The sequence below is a fragment of the Cupressus sempervirens genome, chromosome 3 (assembly GCF_028749045.1).
Source record: "Cupressus sempervirens isolate cs-2001-9-10 chromosome 3, ASM2874904v1, whole genome shotgun sequence".
Classification (NCBI taxonomy): domain Eukaryota; kingdom Viridiplantae; phylum Streptophyta; class Pinopsida; order Cupressales; family Cupressaceae; genus Cupressus; species Cupressus sempervirens.
In genome coordinates, this window is record NC_143120.1 from 977,410,590 (window position 1) to 977,433,405 (window position 22,816).

At 38.9% G+C, this 22,816-nt stretch overlaps 1 protein-coding gene across 2 annotated transcripts in view; it reads right to left on the reverse strand.

The window, feature by feature from the left end:
- DES-1-LIKE (fatty acid desaturase family protein) overlaps positions 1-22,816 on the reverse strand; it is a 40,883-nt gene that overhangs the window by 16,897 nt on the left and 1,170 nt on the right. The window lies entirely within an intron of this gene.

The following is a 22,816-nucleotide window of genomic DNA, read 5'->3' on the forward strand; positions in this document are numbered from 1 at the left end:
TTTCCCATGCATACAAAAAGACATATTTTCTCTCCACTTTGCCTAGATCTTGCATCCTTCTTTCACAATTGCATGTTCACCTTTCAATCTATCATGAGGGACCACTGATTCATTTTTATGCTTGAGCCATCTTAAATCAAGTTGGAGTCTTTCCCTCCAAATTAATCAAAGCAGAAATAGCCCTAAGCTTCCTAGTTTGCTCATACAAGCTAGCAAACCCTATTTCCCAACATTACAATGTTAGGTGCCTCAATGTCGATTAGGGCAGATATTGGCAGATATTGGCACCAATGAATTCTCTGCAACTGCAATTGCGGCCTTCATTCCTTTGTGACTTCACTGAGGTTGGTTGTCAAACAAATAAACAAAGGTAAATATAATTTCAAGGCTGTGAGTTTGACACCCATTATTTAGTTTTGTAGCATTAGAGAATACCATTCATGTGCATTTTTTGGCAATGCAAAGATTGTTGAGTTTTGTAGTTATATTCATGCATAATGTAGTTATCCTACCTCTTCACTTTCCTAACTTATACTAAAAGAAAATATATGTTCCAAGGAAAACGCTTCAAAGACTAAACCCAAACAACACCGATCAGGTAGACTGTGGTCATTTTCATTATTTTGTTAGCTTTCACTGAATTGATATATTAAAAGTTGTACTAAGGGGTAATGAGTGGTGGTTGTGCTTTCTAAACAAATTATTCATTGGCTTTATCAACAGAACTGCTTGTTGTCTTCCTAAAACTACAGTCTGAAGTGTGTTGTTTTGATATTTTTGGCAGTTGAGTAAATTTTCCATTCAGGACAACAACTTGATATTGCAGATCTTTTCCCACACAATCTCCACCTGATTGACCAACCAAAATACAGGTAGATTACAAGAAGTAAATAATTTCTTTTCCAAATTAACATATGAACATTTAAGGATCAACACAAATGATTAAGAAGTCAACAACCTAATCAGTACATGGGGATTTACCACAAAAAAAAAATCAATCAACAATACACCATGAAAAGTACAGACCAACAATGCAAGGCAATCTTTTGTTTTACTCGGCTTGTCATGGAGACAAGTAAAAATGCCAAACTAAAATTCCACTCATACCTCTTTTCAAAGCATCTGAGAATCCTTCCAGTCTGCTCTGATTTTCAGCATCAAGGCTCACGCATACAATAATCATTCCATACATTATTAAAGAAGAAATTACTTTCCTTTATACAGGTTACAACCATGTAATTAGGTTGGTTTGTTAGGACTTCCCCAATGCACAAATAAATGAATAAGACCCATGCTAAGGCATACCAGCCTTCTTAAGAAAATATACAACAACTATAATTCATAAGATACACGTCAAGATCCATAATTAATGCTCACCACATCAATTAACATGCTACACTATTCTGTCTGCTACCAAAATGATATTCCACACGCCACACACTAGCAATCAATCCAAACAGAACCAAATGACCAACAAATCTAAAGATATGCACCAAACCAAGTCTTCTACCATTCTTTATACTCACAATCAAGTTATACCCAAAATACTGCAACTACCTTTGGCATAATTCTTTGTCACTAGCCTGCAACCAATCTTCACCAAAACAACTGTAACTCACTAAAATCAGCACATAAAGAGTTGTGACCGTAACCATAAGGTCTACACTCAACCTGAAACACAAATCCACGCTTGCATGCTCAAGACTGTTGTACATTGTCTGTATTGTACTGATCAATAGCCTGCAACATACAGAATCTGAGTCTGTCTAACCTCATTCCAAAACTACAGAACATATGTTGACATCAATGACAAGACCTGTGATCAAACCATCATGTCAACAACAATTTCAACTCATCAATTGTCAACAATCTCCCCCATTCCCAACAAATGCACCATAATATCAAAGGTTGGACAAATAGGAGCTGTTGGCTCACATCAACTTCCTTGTCTCTTGTGATATTAACGTGCTCATTTTGAAATCCATGGATGTATCATATAGAAGCAAATATAAAACTACATTGTTCAAGTTGTTCCCCAAAGGCATCATGGATGTAGGGCCACTAAATATGGTTTAGTTTATTATAGACAATATTGTTGCTTGTGTTATTAAGAGGAGGTTCCTAATCTTAGAGGACACTGAAATAATTATATTGGTTAACGAGATATTCAAAAGGCTCATAATGTTGCCAAATCCATCTATAATAACAGGAGAGTGTCATGTATAATGCACTCCTTCACAAAAGGCAAGGAGCTAGTTCAACAAGTAGTGACAAGAATTACTACACAAGTCCTTGCATTACAAACAATTTGCCAAAAAAAAATGAATTTGAAGCAAACGTTCATTTCAAATGAGTAGATAGAGTCTCCCTTCACAAATCAAACAAATGGCAAAGTACATTTTTTCTAGAAGGCTATCATGCAAGGCAAGAAGACCTTCCAACTAGGAAGGGGCAATAAACTTTTGATAAATTTTTTACTGTGGTCATGTAAATTTAAGGTGTTAACTTTTTTATAGATCTTACATGATATCATCTCAAAATAATTTGTGTTTTTCAATGAAGAAGTAAACATTTTCAAGCCAAGAAGCCAAAAACATTCAACAGATGGTTATGTACATTTTGACCCAGCCATGTAGTGCATCTACTTGTGAACATACTTAGGAGTACATACATTTCAACTTCAAGAAATGCAAACATCTAACATGACAACAAATGACTGACTTGGTGCTTGTCCACCACAACCTTTTCCTAAAACTAAAGAAAGCTCAAGGTTAAGAGAATTGAAATACTAACAATCATTTTTTTTATTTCTTTTAGACTGTAGACATTGGGTATAGCACACCCTATAAATTGTAATACACCGGGTAAACTTTTTAACATGACAGGGGACGTTCACGACACATTCTCCAGTACCACATAGGTTTGGGGGGGGATTGGACCTTATGCCCTCGTCCTTATAACAAAAAGCTCTTGCCAATAGAGCCAGGCTTCCAGCCCTATGTACTCACAATCATAATTATAATTTGCAATCTTTGCTTTTCTTCAATTTTAACTGCAAAAGCTAATGAATAACTTGGTAACATTTGGGGAAAACCAGCCAATTGACCTCAACAAGATTGATCTAGATCTTCATTGGACTACAACTGATGATTTCCTTGATGGTGATGATTATGATTTCTTAAGCAGTGTAGCTATGATAATGATATAGTTGAAAAACTCGAGAGAAACTCTAACCCAAGAACTTCATCATAGAATTACAGCCCTTTAGTGTAGTTCTCTTTCTCATAGACTCATTGGCTACATCTATTTTTGGAACTTTATACTCAATTTGCAGTTTAACTTTGTATAAATTATACAGTGACTGAATTTTTGAAAATGGTTAGCACCTACTTATTATTTATGCATTGTGCAATGCAATGTAATCGCCAGTAACAACATAAACCACGAAGTATTTTCATTTTTTTAATCAATTCTCTTCTCAATTTTTATATTAAAAAAACAGGTTTTTTTAGTAAAAAATATCCTACTTTTGATTTGCAAATTTTCTCACCAGAAAACTGTTTCTTTGCTATAGATTAGATCAAACACAAACTTCATGTCTGTCGAGGCTGCAATAGTATTGTTTGAGTTTTGAATCTGCAGCAGCTCTCTACCATCAATTGAGATCATAATTAGGATAAGGACCTTTCAGTTTTCATTATTGAAGTAAGTTTGCTTCACCAATCACATTTTTGCCCTTTTTGACATTAGCATTATGAAGAAATCCTCGTACATGGGATTGTCTTTAAAAAAATCTTCTGTGTAGAGTAATTTGACACACTCAACATTTGTGTATATTTTTCTCAATTCTTTCAGACTTGAAGATTTCAAACTGTTGATATTTATTTGTGGAGGAACACTAAGTTGGAAAGCGTAGCAACCTATTCTGTAAAAAGAAATGACATTTAGATTGCACACTTAAACTAACAGTTCCTGTGAAATCAGATAAGTGCTAAGTTAATTAAAATTCCAAACTGGAAAATTAATCAAAGTTGACCTGATACAAGAAGACTTGGTTATGATATTTTTTTCATATTTTCACATCTCAATGCATGGTTCTTGACCAAATATTTGATGAGAATTGAGGGTAAGCCCCTCCTAAAAATCACCTACAATGCAAATCACCTTGACAGAGAGATTTACAGAAAAGCATCACGGCTTCTATATTGATTGATCTGAATGAATACGTCTGAATAATAACAATGTACAAATAAATGCTTATTAAAAAATCCTAGATGAAACCCTAGATAAGGATTGGATTAGATCATAACAAGTTCCCTCATCTAATGAATTGTGTCGACGTGGCCTATAAATAGCTCAATCTAAATATAGGAAAAACAACACTCCTAATTTTATCTTAAATGTAATAAAGTAAAAAGGATCTAGAGCGTTGATGATTAATTAATTACTAGGTGATTAACCCACTTATTCCAAAACTCATCCCTAAGGATCAACCGAAGGAGAAGTTTAAAACCAACTAAAGAATACAATGATGGATGAATGTGTAGATGGGTCCCAGCTATAAGGCCTAGTGAGGGACTCATGTACAAACAAATGAACTCTTTCATAATTAAAGAAAAGAAGAAAACCACCTGGGAAAAGACTCCTCTCCAAAAGAGAGTACATACAATAAATATACACTAGTAAAATAAGGATAGGAAGACTAAATGTGACGCCCTCAGGGCTGCCTCTATCACATATGTACATTGAATGTCTCCCAAATAGGAGAGAGAATGAGGATGTGAACCCCCAACCCCCTCATAAAGAAATAGTTCTTGTGCCTATGATGTAAGCCTAAAGACATAACACAACACGCTGCCTACTAACATGTGTTCCCTTAAGAAGAAACAAAACCACTAGTGAACACAGAGGCCAGTTCCGTAAACTAGATGAATCAAGAATCCAAATCCAAATGATGTCTCTAAAAGCTGCTCAAATGCCCAAATGACGATATGAGATGATGTCAATCCAAAATCCTGTAAAGCCTGATGTAGAGCAACCTTCAAAGCCTATGATGATGGTTAGTGATGTGGTTGTCATGAGTGAAGAGATGAATGTCCTCAATATAATCCTCCAGATCTGCAATATTAGACTCCACAACCAATGATGGTTTTTGTGCAAGATAAGAATCCAAAGTACCCATGTCTGACAGAAGTTGAATGTCCTGTTGCACTAAATTAATAGGGGTCATGGATGTGGCAATTGCAATTTGATCAGGGACAACAATAGATAAGAGATTGGCTCAATATGAAGAGTGGAACAACGAGATGATCCTCTGAACCATCTTGACATGCAAGATGTGTGATATACTCAAGCTCCCTAACGTATCATTAACAAAAGTTGTACAATATGCGTCATCAAACAAAATGAAACAAAATGCAGCAAGATCCTCAAGGAACAAAGAGATATGAAGTTCTCCATAGATCTCCCTAACTTTAGTCTAATGTGTGTCGAGATAGTCAACATCCAATACAACACAAAATGTCATAATAAACACTAGAACAAAACAAACCTACAACATGATCATTGTTAATATCTCAAGCTGATGTACTCCTTGGTGTTTGGTTCACGTATGAGTCCATGAAGACAAGGCAAAAGATTAAGCCACCTAAGATGTGTTAAAATGTCATTTCACCAAGTCCCATAATTATCCTTTGTCAGAATGACCACAAAAGGACGAACAAAAAATCCATGATACCTCCTCAATGAAAAAATCATTGACCAGCAACCTTAATGCATACAAAGCAAATAAAATGAAGCCATCACATGCAAACAAATTATTTCCAAGTGCCGAAACATCTATGTAATACACCAAAATTTACTATCATAAAAAAAAACTAAATAAAATATACTTGACTTTGGAAAAAGTGCATGGATGGAAGTGAAGAGCTAAGAACTTGCTTTTTGATCTTGTTTGCCCACTTTTGACAGCACATATTCAACTTATAACAAAAAAGAAAAAAAGCTCCTTTAGGCCAAAAAGGGGAGCTAGGGAAGGGCAAGGTCCAATAGTATAGGTGACATCAACAAAATGTTCCAAATATATACTCACATACATTGGTAACTATTGACTTTTTGGTCACCATTAACCCTTTGGGTTAAATTTCCATGAAGGATCAAATTGCACAATGAGTAAAAGTGTATGCAGATGTTATCACCAATTTGAAACCCTTCCAAATCCCAAAAGCCCCCTAAACCCTAGTAAAACCCTAGTTTTCCAAGCAAGCATTCACTTTGTTTTTGTTATGCAGTTGACTACCTTTAACTGGTCACAATCACTTAAGTGAGCTCATTGATGCCCCCTTTATATCTTCAAATGATCAGCCCCTTCTCCTTTTTAACAGCTTCACAATTTTGCAAGCGGTCTTTTTCCATATAATCAAACAATTGTGTAAAGGTGATGGTGGTTAATGAAAAGAATTTTTCACCATTTCACAAGGGTGCCAAATGGGTCATCTTTCATTGACTACGACACAACGAAGGATGGAGGGGTCCACACCTTAGGGAAATGGCTTTTGTCATTTTTCAAAGGGTATATGGGGACCTAGTTCTCTCATCTGTGAAATAGCTAAAGGTCGCCACATGGATGGTGGACTAGAACTTAAGATGGACACGGCTTTTTACTATTTTGTTGAAGGTGTAGTGGGGTTTGGTCAATTTTTTTGTGAAACAGCACAATGTGGACACATTTCCCCAAGGTCCATGGTAGACAAGACAAAGACTTGTTGTCAATTTACAAAAAGCATATATTGGTCAACTTCCACTGACTGCGAAACTACGAAGGCAAACATAGATGGTGGGCCCAAGCTCATAAACAAAAGGGTTTTTCAACATTTCGCAAAGATGCAATTCGGTCAATTCATAATGACCGTGAAATGACAAAAGGGAGTTTTAAAGGATATCTACAGCGGTAGCCATGTGTTTTGATATTATTAATTGGTGTGAGGTAGCAAAGGGCTAAGCTCTTTGTTGTTTCACAAAGGCAACGGTGGGCCCATTCATGGTTTATTGACGAAACAACAATAATGGCTAAAGACAAGGGCTTTTTACCATTTTGCAAAATACCCTGCCTTTTAAAATCTTTTGACCGCAAAATAGTGAAAGTTGTTTAAAGCAAAACCAGACAAGGGCAGTGGAACCATGGGCCACATGTTTCAATTTCATTGGTCGAAGTCATTTGACATTTTTAACCTACAAAGGTGGCGAGGCTATATTTGAATATTAACAGTCAAAAGATGGTTGTGACTTTGCGGCTTGTAGTCAACAGTTTCTGAAGGGCCAGCAATGATGAGGTTAGGATCTAGATCGATTGTTTAATCAATCAAATCCTTTCTAAAAGGGCTTTTCAAATGATAATGATGCATTTTGGTCCAAAGGCAGCCATGACCATTCACCCTTAGAGGTTTTTTGCCAGCTAGGACTTTGTAATCAATTCAGAGTAGGCTGAAATAGGTTCTCAACTTCCTTCTGCAAAATATCAATTCTCTTAACTCCATCTCTCTACTCACAAAACTTGAACATGCCTTTTGTTATCTCAAAGGCACATTTATGAAAGTACAAAGATTTTTGGTGCCATAGTTGTTGCACAAGGTTGCAAGTGGAGACTTCTACGATGCAAGGAATATTTTATGGGACAAAGCATTCAATTTTGGTTGTGCTCTGTCACTTCAACATGGATCAAGATCAGATTTGTTCATGATCTCTCATGATCAAATATTTTGAAGACCTAATCCTAGTTGAGGGTTTGAACATCATGTGCAATCAAAGTTATGCTTGAACTCTATAAAGGCAAAGTTTGCACATATTTTCTAGGTTCTTCTCATGTTCTTTGCAGTAGCTTAGGCTCTGCAATTGTAGTTTCCTTTCGTCATGCATTAATAGAAATCCTTGTTTTTTACCTTTTCTTGTCATTTAACTACCTTGTGCATGGTTTGCCTTTGTTGAATGCCTATGTTCATTCTTTCAGATTTATATATTGCATCTAATGTGCTCATGGATGTTGAGTTGTGAAAATTGCTCTTCCTTTTGCCATCTTATTAATTCTGACTTGTGCATGAATCCTTGGAGGGTAGAATAGAGCCAAGATTTGTGTAGTTTGGAAGGTTTTATTAATGTCTTGTGAAGTGATAGGCAGAGAGATCCATGTTTCAATCTGGTGCATCGCCCCTTTTCCCTTTCAACATATCCTTCTCTTTTTTCCCTCAAAAGCTTAGTTTTAGGTGCACCCTGATTGTAAGGAAGTCAACCTTCTCCATAGACTCAACCTCACATTTCTAGTCTATTTACCGTCTGGGTAAAATAAATCAATGCATACAAATAATGGAAACACGAACAGCAGAGCTCCTTAGATTATTCGCATATGCCAAAACATTACATTATGCTTCATAAGATAAGATGAATACAATGCTTCCCGAAGGGGGTATAAATACTTTCCGAAGAACCTTCCCGAAGGGGTCCGTCAACTACATGACAATTACCGAATGGGCCCATCGGCTACATAACAAGAACCTTCCCAAAGGGACCCGTCGACGACCCAATATTTACCTACGACATCATCCCCCCCAAAAGAAAAAGTCATCTCCGGACAACAATTACAAAAAAAAATACATTAACTGACTAACTTCAACAAGATAAATCTGCTTCTGTCACATCACTTTCACATTCGTTCTGTGCCTGAACCAAACTGGTCTCCAGCCCACATGGCATCTGTAGCCATTGTCTCCTAAGTCAAGCTGACCTTGATAGCCATTAGTGTTGCTTTATCTACTTCCAACTTTGGGTCCACTAAGCCAAGTGTCGTTGAACTGCCTTCAACTGGATGATCAACTCCTCCCGAGCTCTCTCTGCATCCACCAAGACAACTTCACGGCCAAAACCTACTCCAAGTGTAACACCCCTTTCGAAATGCTTGTTTCGTAGATCTTTCCACCTCTGGCACACTATGCCTGCAGCAGCTCCAAGTTTCATCAACTGGTCCCACTTCCCATGACTAATATCCGCAACAACTGGGGGTCTAGGGGGCAGCGCCCCTCGCCGCCACGACCAAATTAGCACTCTGAAACCCATAGAAAAATGCACGGAACACGCTATTTCTACAATTTCTCCTAATCCCACAATCTTTCTGGCAACCGCTAGTGCTTCCCCTTCCCTATGGCATCATCTGATACTCATTCTGAGCATTCTTGATTTGTTGACGTTTATTTTTTTTTTATAGCTCTTCTACTTCCTCTTTCCTGCAAACCCATTCATTCCGTACGGCTACCAGGCTACAGGAGAGGCTGGACGTATCAAGTATGCCATCCCTCAAGCTTGACGCCTTTAAAGTTCGTACATGATAGGTTGGGGTTCAATCCTCAAATCCATACTACACCTAGTCTTGTTCAATTCATACGGCAACCTGTTCTGACAAATTGAATCTTCACTTCCTTGCTTTGGAATCCGTACGGCTACAGTAGCATGAGAGCTCCAAACTCCGTACAGTGACTCCTTCAAAAACCTATACAATGCCTAAAAATCGTACAGCAACCAATCTTTAGAAAATTCGTACGGTAGCTTTTATTTAGAATCAGTACAGTATCCTCATTTTAAAATCCGTACGGTGAGCAACTTTAAATCCCGTTCAATGATTTAAAAACCCGTACGCTAGCCATGATATAATGAAAAATCCATACACCATGATGACCTCACAACCCGTACACAAAGTTATATTGAAAATCCGTACAGTGGCTAGAACCCGAAATCCGTACGGTGCCTACTAACAAGAAATCTGTACACTATTAGAAAACCGTACAATGTCTCCACAAATCCGTATGGAACTGTGTAGCAACTGTCTCTTAGAACCGTACGGTAGCACCTTTAAAAACCGTACAATGGCATCCTTCTGTTAAAACCATACGGTAGCCTTCTAAAGAAACCGTACAGTGCATCAATATGATAAAATCCGTACGGTGGAGAGCTAGTAAAAGCCGTACGAGCCTGGGAAGTCCATACAATGACTTCTCACTCTTTTTTTTTTTTTTTTGAACTATGTACAATATTTACATATATACAGCACTTACAATCTTCTTCTCTCAATTGTTCGTCCACGGAAGTGCGTTACTTCTTTCATGGCAAACATTCAACTTTGACCTATTCACTACATCAAACACTTCCTTTCCGTCTAGCATCCATTGTTTTAATGCTCCATTATCACCCACTTCCCGAATTTGATATGGTTCGACCCACTTAACTTTGAAATTGCCTGGCTTGATCTCATTCTGGCCATCATACTTTAACACCCATTTCCTCGACAGAAACCTGTTCAGTTTCAAGTACTTATCATGCCATGCTCTACACCTGTTCTATGTCACCCTCGTAGCCCACTCCTGCAACTATTGCTCATCAAGTTTATTTAAGGTACATGATCTCTCCATCCAGTTTTCCATATCGCCCGATTTGTTGCCGAAGCTCAATACCATGGACTCCATCAGCTGCCCCTTCTAGCTGTTAATAACACATCCACTCCGTACTGCTGCAACTTTTATTAAACCCTTCCGCTTTGTTTCCCGTACAGACTTTATGATGTGTCTTCCTTGCTGCTGGCACCAATCTGCTATATCTGTGGTTCGACGTAATACTTTCTTCCTGCGCGGTCTTACAATGGAATCTTTCCTCCTTTCGGGTTCATACTGTGTGTTCTTCCCTTCAACTTCAGTCGTACCCGCCTCTCCTTCGGCTTCTCTATGTTGCTTCAGACATTCATTTCCTTCTTCAGCTTCTTTGTGTTCCTTCGGACATTCATTTCCTTCTTTCTTACCTTCGTCAACCCTTAATATATTACAACTCGGAAAGAGTTCGTAGTCCTCTATCTACTAGTGGTAAAGACCGTTCACTGAATCCAAATCGTCATCTATCGATCCTCCTTCCAACCGCAAGACTCCCTCCTGATCTGGTTCCATATTCTGCCTCCTTTCATCCTCTTCTTCTTCGAAATCTAACGATAGAGCTTCTTCCCCGACCATTTGAGTGTGTAGATCGATGACGTACTTCCGACCTTTGCTTTCAAGCAATAAGTATTTTTCTTCCAATCGTGTTTTGCCTTGGCTTGTATCAGCCACCCTCGGCCCAGAATGGCATCATATCCTCTCCGCTTCAGTGGGATCACGAAAAAATCCAACAAGAAAGGCTGTGTTCCAATCGTCACTGGTTGTGCTGTCAGGACTCCCAATAGCTTGATTCCATGTTGATCGGCCGTTAGCAGCTAGAATGTAGGCGGCCATAATGTCGACTATCCCAACCTTTTCCAGGTGTCTTCAGGCAACACATTGACACCAGACCCTCCGTCCACAATCGTTTCCGTCAATACAGTCGCGAGAATTCCCATTTCGACGATTGTCGGATGGCGTCCGAATGAGAGGGCTACTAGCATCGGATCTTCTGCATTTGCACCACTTTCCTTCTCCTTTTTGTCCGTTGTACTTGCTCCACTTTCCTGCTCCCTTCCATGTTCTCTTGGTAGTTTAGTAGCGGGAACAATGTTTGTGAGTGCCGATTGGAGCTGAGGCATAGTGAGCAACAGATCATTTATCCTGACGGGTACCTTGGCTTGTAATATTTGTCGTACAATGTTCTATTCTGCGTAGTTCCGTACGGAGGTACCAGGCATGTCCTTCAGGTGTGTCGTTTCTACCTGCGTTGCTCTCTGGATCTCTGCGCAGGCTTCCTCCAGTCTCTTCTTTTCCTCCGTCGGATCAAGGTAGAGCTTTGCCTGTTTTCAAGTGATTGCCAGAACTTCTTCCTCGTCCATCCCGACAGTAATCAAGTTTACTCTAGACTTCGGGCACTTAGCATCGTCATGATTGCCAGGTCCACACCATTGGCATAGCAACTTCGGTGTGTTCGTCGTTGTGCACTCTCGGGCAAAGTGACCCCACAGATTGCATGCGCGGCATTAAACTATTGGCCAACCATTCGCATCATACTAAATTCGACTCCTTCCGCCATTATTGTTGTTGCCGCTATTGTTGTTGTTTTGCCCTCTGCTATCATTCCTGTACCCACCCGAAGTGGCACCATCAATGTTTGCATTTCCGTTCCCTCCTGACGTGGAAGCTGCCTGTGTAAGAAGCACCTACGAAGATCCTCTGGTTTTCATGTTAAAGGGGCATTCCTTTGTTGAATGGCCCATGATCTGACAAATGTCGCAAAATTGGTTCTTTGGACAAGATCCTTTAGTATGACCGTCGGTTTTACACTCTGTGCACCACAGCTCACTGCTCTTTGTCTCCTTCTGCATATTTTTAAACTCCATCATGCGGATCATGTCCTTCTGTAGGGCGCGAACCTTCTTGCTACTGCCTTCATCGTCGCTGCTATCTTCTCTGAAAGGCTCATCATCATCTGAATCAGATGAGCTAGTCTTCTTCTTCTTCTTTGTCTTTTGCTCACTTTCGAGGTTCAATGCTTTGTTATAAGCTTCTGTGTATGACGACAGCAGCACAATTTTCATTTTCTTCCGCAAGTTTGGGCGTAGACCTTCCACGAACCACCTTTTCTGAAGTCCATCCGCCGGCTTATTTTCCATTTTGTTTATCAAATCTTTTAATTTCCTGGCATAGACACGAACAGTTTTGTTCTTCCCTTGCTTAGTATTGAAGATCTCTGCTACAATTTCATTATCGTCATGCAACAATTGGAATTCAGCGAGAAACTCCTTTTTAATGTTATTCCAACTGTCTAGCTTCTGCGGATTTGTACTAGTAAACCAGTCAATTGCCACGCCCCGTAGGGTGGCCGGAAATTGTCTCATCTAATCATCTTCATCAGTTATCCCATTTGCCCTCCAGATCATTTCACATGTTTTGCAATGTCGAATGGGATCCGTGGTACCATCACCATCGAACTTCAGCAGTTTCTCTTTTGGTCTTGCCATCATTACTAGATGTTGTGGGTTTTGTTGTGTACCTGCATTGTTTTGCACTCCTGCGCTGTTTTGTACACCCGTGTTGTTCCGCACACCCACGCTGTTTTCAACACCTGCGTTGTTTTCGACACCCGCATTGTTTCCAACACCCGCGCTGTTTTCGATACCCGCATTGTTCCCAACACTCGCACTGTTTTCAACACCCGTGCCGTTTTCGACACCCGTGCTATTTCCAACACCCGCGCTATTTTCGACGGTCGCACTATTTGGTGAAGGGTTTTTGTCAACTAAAGCTGTCTGTTCCAGAAGTATATCTCAGACGAAGAGTTCACTCCACGCTCGTGCTCCCTCGGCACTCCGAGCCGTGCAAGTCGATCCCCTTCCATCTGGATTCTCTTCCCTTGGCGTACACAGGTTCAGAAACTCCTCCCTTCTTCCACCAAATCGAGCCGTTGTCGAGTCTCTTCCAACAATTTTTCAGTGCTTCTGTGGCCATCGGTAACTTGCTGAAATCTCCGTCTGCGTTCAGCCTGTTGTGCCAAAATTAAAGTTTCTTGTGCTGCACATAATTCATCCTTTTCCTTCAACTTAATCTTATTCTTGTTCAACTGATTCAGCATTTAATCTTCATCCGTCTGTCTGTGTACCAGGTCCATCGAGCAACGGCGCCAAATGTTTACCGTCTGGGTAAAATAAATCAATGCATACAGATAATGAAAACACGAATAGTAGAACTCCTTAGATTATTCGCATATGCCAAAACATTACATTATGCTTCATAAGATAAGATGAATACAATGCTTCCCGAAGGGGGTATAAATACTTTCCGAAAAACCTTCCCGAAGGGGTCTGTCGGCTACATGACAATTACCGAAGGACCCATCGGCTACATAACAAGAACCTTCCCGAAGGGACCCGTCGGCTACCCAATATTTACCTACGACATAGTCCTACACTTAAGAGGTTTTTTCCATGTTTCACAAGGTTGTTTAGGTCATTAACACTCACATAAGCAAGGGTGCAAACTTTTGTGACAACAATAACCAAAAAGCACCATTTGTCGGGATATGCTTGTAGTTACCCTGAATTCTCATTGTCAGGTTTGCTGCCAATATATACTCAAAATGTTTTGCTGCTTCCAAAAATATTCTCTCAAGAAAAGCCTTTTTGAATTTCTATCATGTAAGCCGATGAAAGTTTGCAACTGACTTTAATGGTCACTGCCAATGGAATGTCAGTCAGAATATCTACCAAATATGTTCTAGGTACCAACCAGAATTCTACTTGATTGTGGAAAGGTGTCAACCAACTATGGTCAGGAGTTGATTCCAACAAGTCAAATTGAGAAGTATAGGACACCTAGACAAGTGTAAAACACAAAAAGCTTTTATGCTTTTTTTCTTTTTCTTTTTCTTTTTCAAGTTTAAGTTTAAGTTTTCTAAGAAAATCTGAACCATGTATGCTTGCAAATCTACAAATTTCTGTTCAAGGGTCCTATAGCTAGAATATTTTATGTTTTTAAATTGCTCCAATTCAAATGATTTGATAGGCATTCATTAGGTTTTTAGACTTTGGCCATGGTAGATCCAACAATGATGTTCCTTTCAGTCTAGGATGGGCCCATTTTCTCCTCAAGACCAAAATTATGTAACAGTCAAATATTTTTCTCAAGGAGATATAATAAATCAAGCCTTTGCATTTATGTTTTTTAGCTTGTCTTGATAAAATGAACATGAAAAAGGTATTTGCAGCATCTCATGTCAATTATAAGTTGAAAAACAATTATTACATCATTGACCAATATCTTCACTCACCTTCCCTTCTTCTTGCTATTTGTGCTGTTGCAATCTTCTCACATTTTTTCTCTACGTTTGGTAACACTCCTTCCAATGCTTTTCCTTTTGAATCATCAATTGACAAACACCTAGGTATCACTGCTTTACAACAATGTCACCTTCCATGACAACAAACTCAGCCTTAGTTGGCTGACTTTTCTATGCTTCAAATGGAAGTCACACTGATTGAACGTGCATTTTCATATATACAACCACCCTGCAGAAATTTTTGTTTCTGCAAGAACAACAGGAACAAGGGGCAAAAACCACAAAGCGTCTAAACCCCAAAATATTTGATTTTCATTTATGTGGTAAATCAGAGCCATAACAAGCTTGCATTTGGGAGAACTTGATTTCTCTTCATTCATATTAGTAGCAGTAACTGTTGGACAGCACCTTTGCCACCACAAAGAGTGTCTTGTTAGCTCCCAGTGATGCCTTATGTTTGTCCCTCAAATGCAGAGTACCCTGTTCTCAGTCTAAAATTAAAATTGAGCAGATTCAAACTCTTTAGAAAGAGTCACTTCAAGCTTCTTGCAACTAGAAGCTTATGGGTTTCTTGCCTTTTTCTGGCTACTTCTTCAGCACTCACGATAGCAGCCGTGTCTTGTGGACTCCCTCACTAACCTTTGTCATAAGTCTGCATTCTGTTTTCTTCATCTTCTTTTTTGTTGCCCTACTTTTGTTTTTTTAAGATTATTGGCAAAAGTGAGTGCTACGTGTTTTCGTCGAAGTCAGTTTTGTTCCCATGAATGTTTGAGTCTAAGTCTAGATCCCTAAAGGCTAGGCGGTCTTTATCGGATTTTCCCAAAATGCCTTCTCTGTTTTCAAAGCTGGGCAGATTGCTGTTGTTGTCTTGTAATTTATCAGGTAGGTATACTACCCAATCCGATAAAGATCATTTTTCACTCATTACAGATGAACCATACTCACTACTTCGTTCCCATGCTCTTGAAAGTTCTATAAAATTACATGTCTTTACAAAACTAGCAATGTGAAAATCTATCACTATGATTTCAGCAAGAATCGGCAGTCGAGTGAAGCAACTTCATGTCATATCGATGGCCGATAAAATAAGACATTGGTGGAAAATCTCATGTTGCCTTCTCCTCGGCGGGTCTTCAACCCATGAAGGTGAATTTCTGCAGGAGCTCAATTGAAGATGCATCTAGCTTAAAGATATTCAAAAGTCACGGATTCCTAAGTAAATTGATGTTTGAATCTGAGATCAGACTCCCGGCATAATCTAGATTCACTGGCACTCAAATACGAAGTCTTGGCGGAAAACCTCGGTTTGTCTTCTCCTCGGTGGGTTTTCAACCCATGAAGACGATTTTCGGCAAAACAAATATAAGTGAAATGCAAGATGCTAAGTGACATCTAAGCGTAGCAATATACCTTAATTAAATATCCTGAACAATCAAAAATACATTTATCAGAGATTCAACCAATAAGGAAGCATTGGCGGAAAAATGGAAATTGCCTTCTCCTCGGCAGTTTTTCAACCCATGAAGGCAATTTTCCGACTATGCAAAGAAATCAAGTTAACAAGGAAAATTTGGTTCCAATGTTGAATCTAGTACATGTTAGGATGATATTGGAACGAAATGAACTGTTGCGGAAAGAAGATGTGATCAGGATCTCACTTGGCGGATTTTCATTAATGGAGTACTCCAGGGGGAATTTTCCGAAACTAAAGGAAAACGGAAAAGTAAATAACGGTTTAATATAAAGTTACCGTTACAACCAATGGAATGATGAAAAGACTTTTAAATATCCATTGAACCTTTGCATTTACTTTTAACAGATGTTTCCTTAAATTATCACTCGTGTGGCATGAGTTATGAAGTTTAAAGGATGAATCAGGGTCCTTATATAAACACACACAAACAATTGAATAAGTTACTTTGTTTTCTTGATTCCTCATTTTTACTAGTGCGCATAGCTTTTGAAAGCCGGTGATTGTAGAAGTCTTTTGTCTTATTCGCCTTTTAATTTGAAATTCTATTTGTAAGCTATGGCCACTAAGTTTGTGGGTTTCCACGGTTTGACTGGGATCAAGTCTCAACTACAAGACTTCACAAACACGTCCCTATGTTTCTATGATATGGCAGATTTCCAAAAGAGGTAAAAGCCGAACATGTTCACCCTATTACTAAAAAACTATGGGGTAGCAGTTTAGTTGAAGCTACTGGTTTCCTGGTCATGGTTCAAGCCCCAAAGCTCATTTATGAATGTGTCCACCATTACAATCCAAAAACAAAGCAGATAGTTCTACCTGATGACACTGTATTGATTTCGATTGACAGACAAACGGTGGTGAATTTCCTTCGTGTGCCAGAACAGGAGGAGTTTTCTGACCTAATAGTCAACGAGGCCATTTCGGAATTATTGGCGAAGAAGATGATTTGGAGGAAGGAGATCATGCGGACGTGGTTCTAGAAGCCACAGAACGACAAGAGTAAAGTCCCCAAAACCTTATTCGGATCCAACCTCAAATCGGAGATAGTCGCCATTCTGGTTCTTCTGCACAGATTGAGAGCAAATTGGAGGGATGCCCAAAACGGAGATTCTCCCCTGAAGCCATGGCCGCCATCAACCAATTTGGTTGTTATTTTATCCAATTTTCATCTTTTTCTTACCTACGTCTTGCAGCCTTCAACAGTTTTCCCCTGAAGCTACTAAGATATCCGAGTGACATTATAGTGTTGGTCGAGATCATTCGACAAGCTCTGCAGGTGAATGTCTTGAGCGGGATTCTACGAAAGAAAGGTTATGAGTTTCCCATGAAGGTTGGAGCATTTAGATGTAACTCCAGATCTGATGCTAAGAACATGATGAAGATTTTTGAGAAGAAATACAAGTTGGATATGTATGAGGTCTTAAGACCTATGTTTGACCCTAACGGGTATGCCAAAGATGTCTTGCAGATTAGGAGTGTGATAAAGCATGTTAGCACAATTGAAGACTACTGGGCCGACTGCAAAGATAAATTTGAAAGTCGTAATTGTGCTTTTGCAAGGTTGACAATAGATCAAATTAAGCTATACAAAGTGAACATAGATGTGGAGGGGGTTGAAGATGATGGTCAGAATATGTATAGCACAACTTACTTGACCAAATTTTAAAAGACCCTTATAAGCTCTGAACTGGTTGGAGAGGTCGTAGAGGACCAGAACGTGATGATGATGATGGCAAGAATCTACAAGAGGACCGAGAAGTGGGTCGAGTGGACCACGGCACTGCGAAGAAGAAGCAAAGGTGCATCCGCTCAGCCTTCCCCAGATGTAGTAGCAACATCATCTTCCCCTGGTGGCACTGCAAACACAATTCCATCTCTTGCTCAAGGACTAGCCCAACCAATTGGTGGAGGTGAGCCGCCTCCTGACAAGAACATCCCATTAGATAAAATTGTCAAGATGGTTCAGTACCTGTGATCGGGATAGAGGCAGAAGCTGAAAAGAAGGTAGAAGAACCAAAGGACACTACAGTTCCAGTGGCTCTACAATCCCAAACTAGTCCAATCTCATCTACAAGGGCGACACTACTCTTACCAAGTAGTCCTTAGATACAGGTAGTTGACCTTGGAGATGGTGGGAGCAGCAAAAGTGAATCCACAGAGTTGGATGAAGCGATGAAGAAAACATCCGAAGTAGAGAAGATTAGTGAGGTTCCGAAATTCATTTCCCTTGTTCCGGGAAATCCTTTCTCCTCATCTTCGAAGGTCTTCACTCCTATTAGGAGAAAGATGTTCAATGTGGATACACTAGGAACTGCATCCAAAGTAATCGGCACCAAGTCATGACTCGAAAACACTTTGGACAGGAAGAGGAAGAAGATAGAAGATGGGGCTCTGAACAAAGAGACTCTATCTTTGGCCATCCGCTCTAGGTCGGCATTAAGCAAAGTGAAGAAGTTGTAGACTTTGTCTATCCTTAGCCAAGATCCAAACACAGGACACCTCACTATGGAGATCACCAAGCCCACCAAAGAAGGTAGGATTGAGGATTTTACAACAGCCGACTTCAAATTACAGTCTCTGGATCTAGGAGCGATTAGGCATGCCACCAAAGTGGGCTTATGGAAAGCAACCACCAAAGTGATAGAAGAAGAACTTGAAGACCTCAAGCTTGCCAAGGTTAGGTTTAAGGTGGAGATCCATGAGCTCAACTACTTCATCAAGCAATTAGTTGCCTTGTTAGCAAGCGTATCGGGGATACTGTCTACCAGTGATCCCACAGCTATAAATATTCAAGCCATCATCTCTCAGCTACAGAAGGACAAACATTTTGGGCAAATTGGCGGAAACTGGAGTGAAAAAATCAAGTTTGAAGGACTTGTAGTTATAGAACAACTTGGCAATACAATGTTGAGGCTCAAGATAGAAAAGGATAACATCCTAGCTAATTGGGCAACTCTGTCAATAGAAAAAGGCAAAATGTGAAGATTACATCTCTCTCCTACATGATCATCCAAATGAAGGCCAAAAAAGCAGTTGAAGCCAAGATTTTACAGAAAGGAGACGAGCCTTTGTTTGAATGGCAACAAAGCTTGCAATTCAAAGCTAACATGATCTCTTCAGCAAAAGAAGGATTGCAGAAGACAGAAAGCAAAGTTAAAGAGGAGCAAGACAAGAATTACGAGTTGATGAAGGCCTACACACTGAATCCCAAACAAGTGGACAAGGAAAAGGAGTAGTAGGAGTTGCCATTACACAAAAGGTTTTCTCCAGCTACTTAGATAAATTAATAGAGAGATCTTCTAGCCATCAAGACAGAGTGTCAGATCTCCAACAGCTCAACGGATGCATACACGTAGCAACAGAAGAAATGCAAGAGCGGTTGAGCGCAATCAAAGACTTGGCCAGGGAACACTCCAAGTGGCTTATTAGATACACCAATTTCCACATCAACAAACACAAGGAGCTCATTCCAATCATCGTTGTTACCAAGGCCTATAAAGCAAAATTGGAAAAGGGAAAGAAAGTGAAAATGATTTCACTCCCACTTGTTTTGTATTTTGATATGACTTTGTAATTGATAATTGGCTTCTTGTCATTTGTCATTTTTGAGAAGATGAACCAATTTGGTTACTTTTTGTAACAGTTCATCTCGGAATCCTATATGTACTCAATTGAAAAATTAATGAAAGGTCGGCTAAATTTTGGTGTGAAATGCTTCAGATTGCAGAGACAACTTGAATGTGCTTTGTATTAATTATTTACTGCTCCATTGCATGTCTTAGTTAGAAACATCTCTTTGAGTTGAATGAAACTAATGAACAAACAGAGCTTTGTTCCCCTATTTTAATACAGCAAAACTGAAGATAATGGTAGTATTGCTAGGAGTTAAAAGAGACTTTTCCCTGTATTATTTCTTAAGTTAGTTTCTTACATTTTAGAGTTAAAATCATTCTATTAATCATCTTATTCAAATAAATAGAATTCACTATTGCATCACCAGATTTTGCGAGTTCATAAGATTTGGATTCACAAGTTTGGTTAGTATTAAGACCCAAATTCTAGCCTGAGTTAGTTCTTGTCTAGGCCTAACTTGGTTTTCCTCTCCTGTTCTCTAGTCAAGAACAAACCCCATCTTAGAATTAGAAACAAAGAAATTCATTGTGAATCATAAACTCAAGGGAGCTGTACCTATAAATTCAGAGGGAAATTAGTCAGTTAGTTACGGTTTCCCAACTGTTGTAATCAGTCATTGTTCATAGGTACTGGGTATTTAAAGAGTTAAGTGAAAAAGAACAATCTGTTTACCAACATTTTTGCACACTAAAAGCTCCTCAATTTACATGGTCATCTTCATCACCAAGACTGGAGATGGCTCTAATACCAAAAGATAGATATCATTAAAACAAATACACAAGCTTCGAGAGAGAATGTTTTGTGTGTACTTCAGCACAAAGGTTTATAAATATACATAAAAGTTTCAATATGGTCAGTAACACAAACATCTATACCCTAACAGTGTTTTATAAGATACCAACCATTCGCTAAATAAACTGAATATTTGTTAGTGATTGGTAATATTTCTAACAGTGGTCAGTTAAAAAGAAAAAAAGATGCTCTAGGGTCTCTATAGTCGTTGCAGAATCTAGTAGAAAATCTATGAATGTTATTTTCTGCAGCAAAGTGAACATTCGGTGGGTAAGAATGTTATTAGAATTAGTTGTTGGAAATATTACTGAATCAATCAACCATCTCCAATCACGAGCACTCTTCCCTTTTACAAGCCTAGACCTCTTTTGAACTGTAGAGGCATTAGAAACTGAGCTTAAAACAGTTGACCTGAGTTTTATCTTTCATAAGTATGGCTAATTAGTAACTTATGCAAAATATTAGATTAATAATTCCAGGGGTCCATTAAGTCTTTGTGGTACAAAGGTTCAGACTGGTATCTATAACGCTGACAGAGTACTTGGGTAACATATCCCATCAGGCACTTCAATATTAAGTTCCATGGTATAGTCAACTTTCTCTTGTCAAGAACAAGAGGTCACAAATCTGCTAGGGAGACACAAGGTTTACCATAGTTGTCTGCCTGTATGATCAACTCAATAAAACTGGTAGCCAATTTAGTAATGGCATTGCTGAATCTAAACATTCAAGAAGGAACTTATAGACAAAAAGAACTCTGTGTAATTAGCCTAAGACCAAGGGTGCTCAAGTCAGTAATACTGATAGCCAATTTACTATTTAGTAATGGCATTGCTGAGTCTACTCAGTCAAGAAGGAAATTATAAGCAAAAAGAAGTCTGTAATTACTTAAAAAGCCTTTAAACAAGGCTGGGTAGTTGGCAATTTCAACCCTTCACACCGAATTAGATAGTAGGCCAAAAATTAAACTGAACTACTACAATATCCTATAGCAGCATAACTTCAGGATCACAGCAACCTGACCAGGTACATATAGACCAAGCTCTGACTTACAATAGGTGGGTTTCCAAGATGTTTGAGTGTTTCTTTTGTGCATATCATTTGAACCAAAGTCCAGACTCCTCTATATATAAAGAAGGGTTGTTTTCAGGACAAAAGATCTACCTGCTAGAAGACAGGTTGAAGCCTATTTTCTCACACAATAAAGTACAGTCATTTGCTAAGCACCTTATGAGCCCAAAAATTGACGATGCTTCTCCGGATATTGTTAAAAGGCCAAACCCATTAAAGGAACATTATCATCTATTCTCATCGGAATGTAAATTCAGAGTTAAGAAATGAAATAATCAAAAAAAGTCTAATAAGGAGCATATGAATTGATGGGCATAGACAGCTTTCGTAACCTCAAAACACAAATAATTAGCCACAAGTCATAGGTGTTTTTTGAGGAAAAGCCCATGCTGTGCAAACCAGTAAGTACATCATGTTTGTGAAAAAATAGATAACATGAAATGTAGCAAGCACATTAAGAAAAGTGAATCTTCCCTATAACTAGTTTCAAACAAGATCACCAATCCTACAAAATAGCCAACCATGGACCCTTGATTAGTGTGAAGCACTTACCCTGATGCAGCGATCATACTTGCATCCACATCTATTACCCAATGTTTCAGCGACCCTAATATAATATAAATAGAAGCTAACAAATTTAATAGCTGCTAAAAATGTCGAGGAGAACAATCTCCGTAAATGTTACCTCCTTGACATTGGGATGCCCTGACTTAGAAAAAGATTTGTTCCTAGCGTATTTATTTCAAGTATCTCCTAGGTTAAACTGGCTTGAGTTCTCATCACCTAAGAATAGATTTTCTGGAGGATAGGTGAATGTCTTAATACTCACCCATCAGTTGCTAAATTCCCATCTGAGGGGTCTCTCTTCTTCCAAAATTCACTTAGGACATGCACAGTCCTTGTCCGTATGGTGTGATAAGTTTAGCATGGGGAACATATTCAGTGGGGCTTAACCTGGGTCATAGTACTGGTAAATGTTTTGTCTCACCATTTGGCCAGGGTGGCTACTCTCATTCAAAAAGTAAAAGATAGTACTTTATATGAAAAAACTTACTGTAAAAAATTCAGAAGTTCAACTAATTG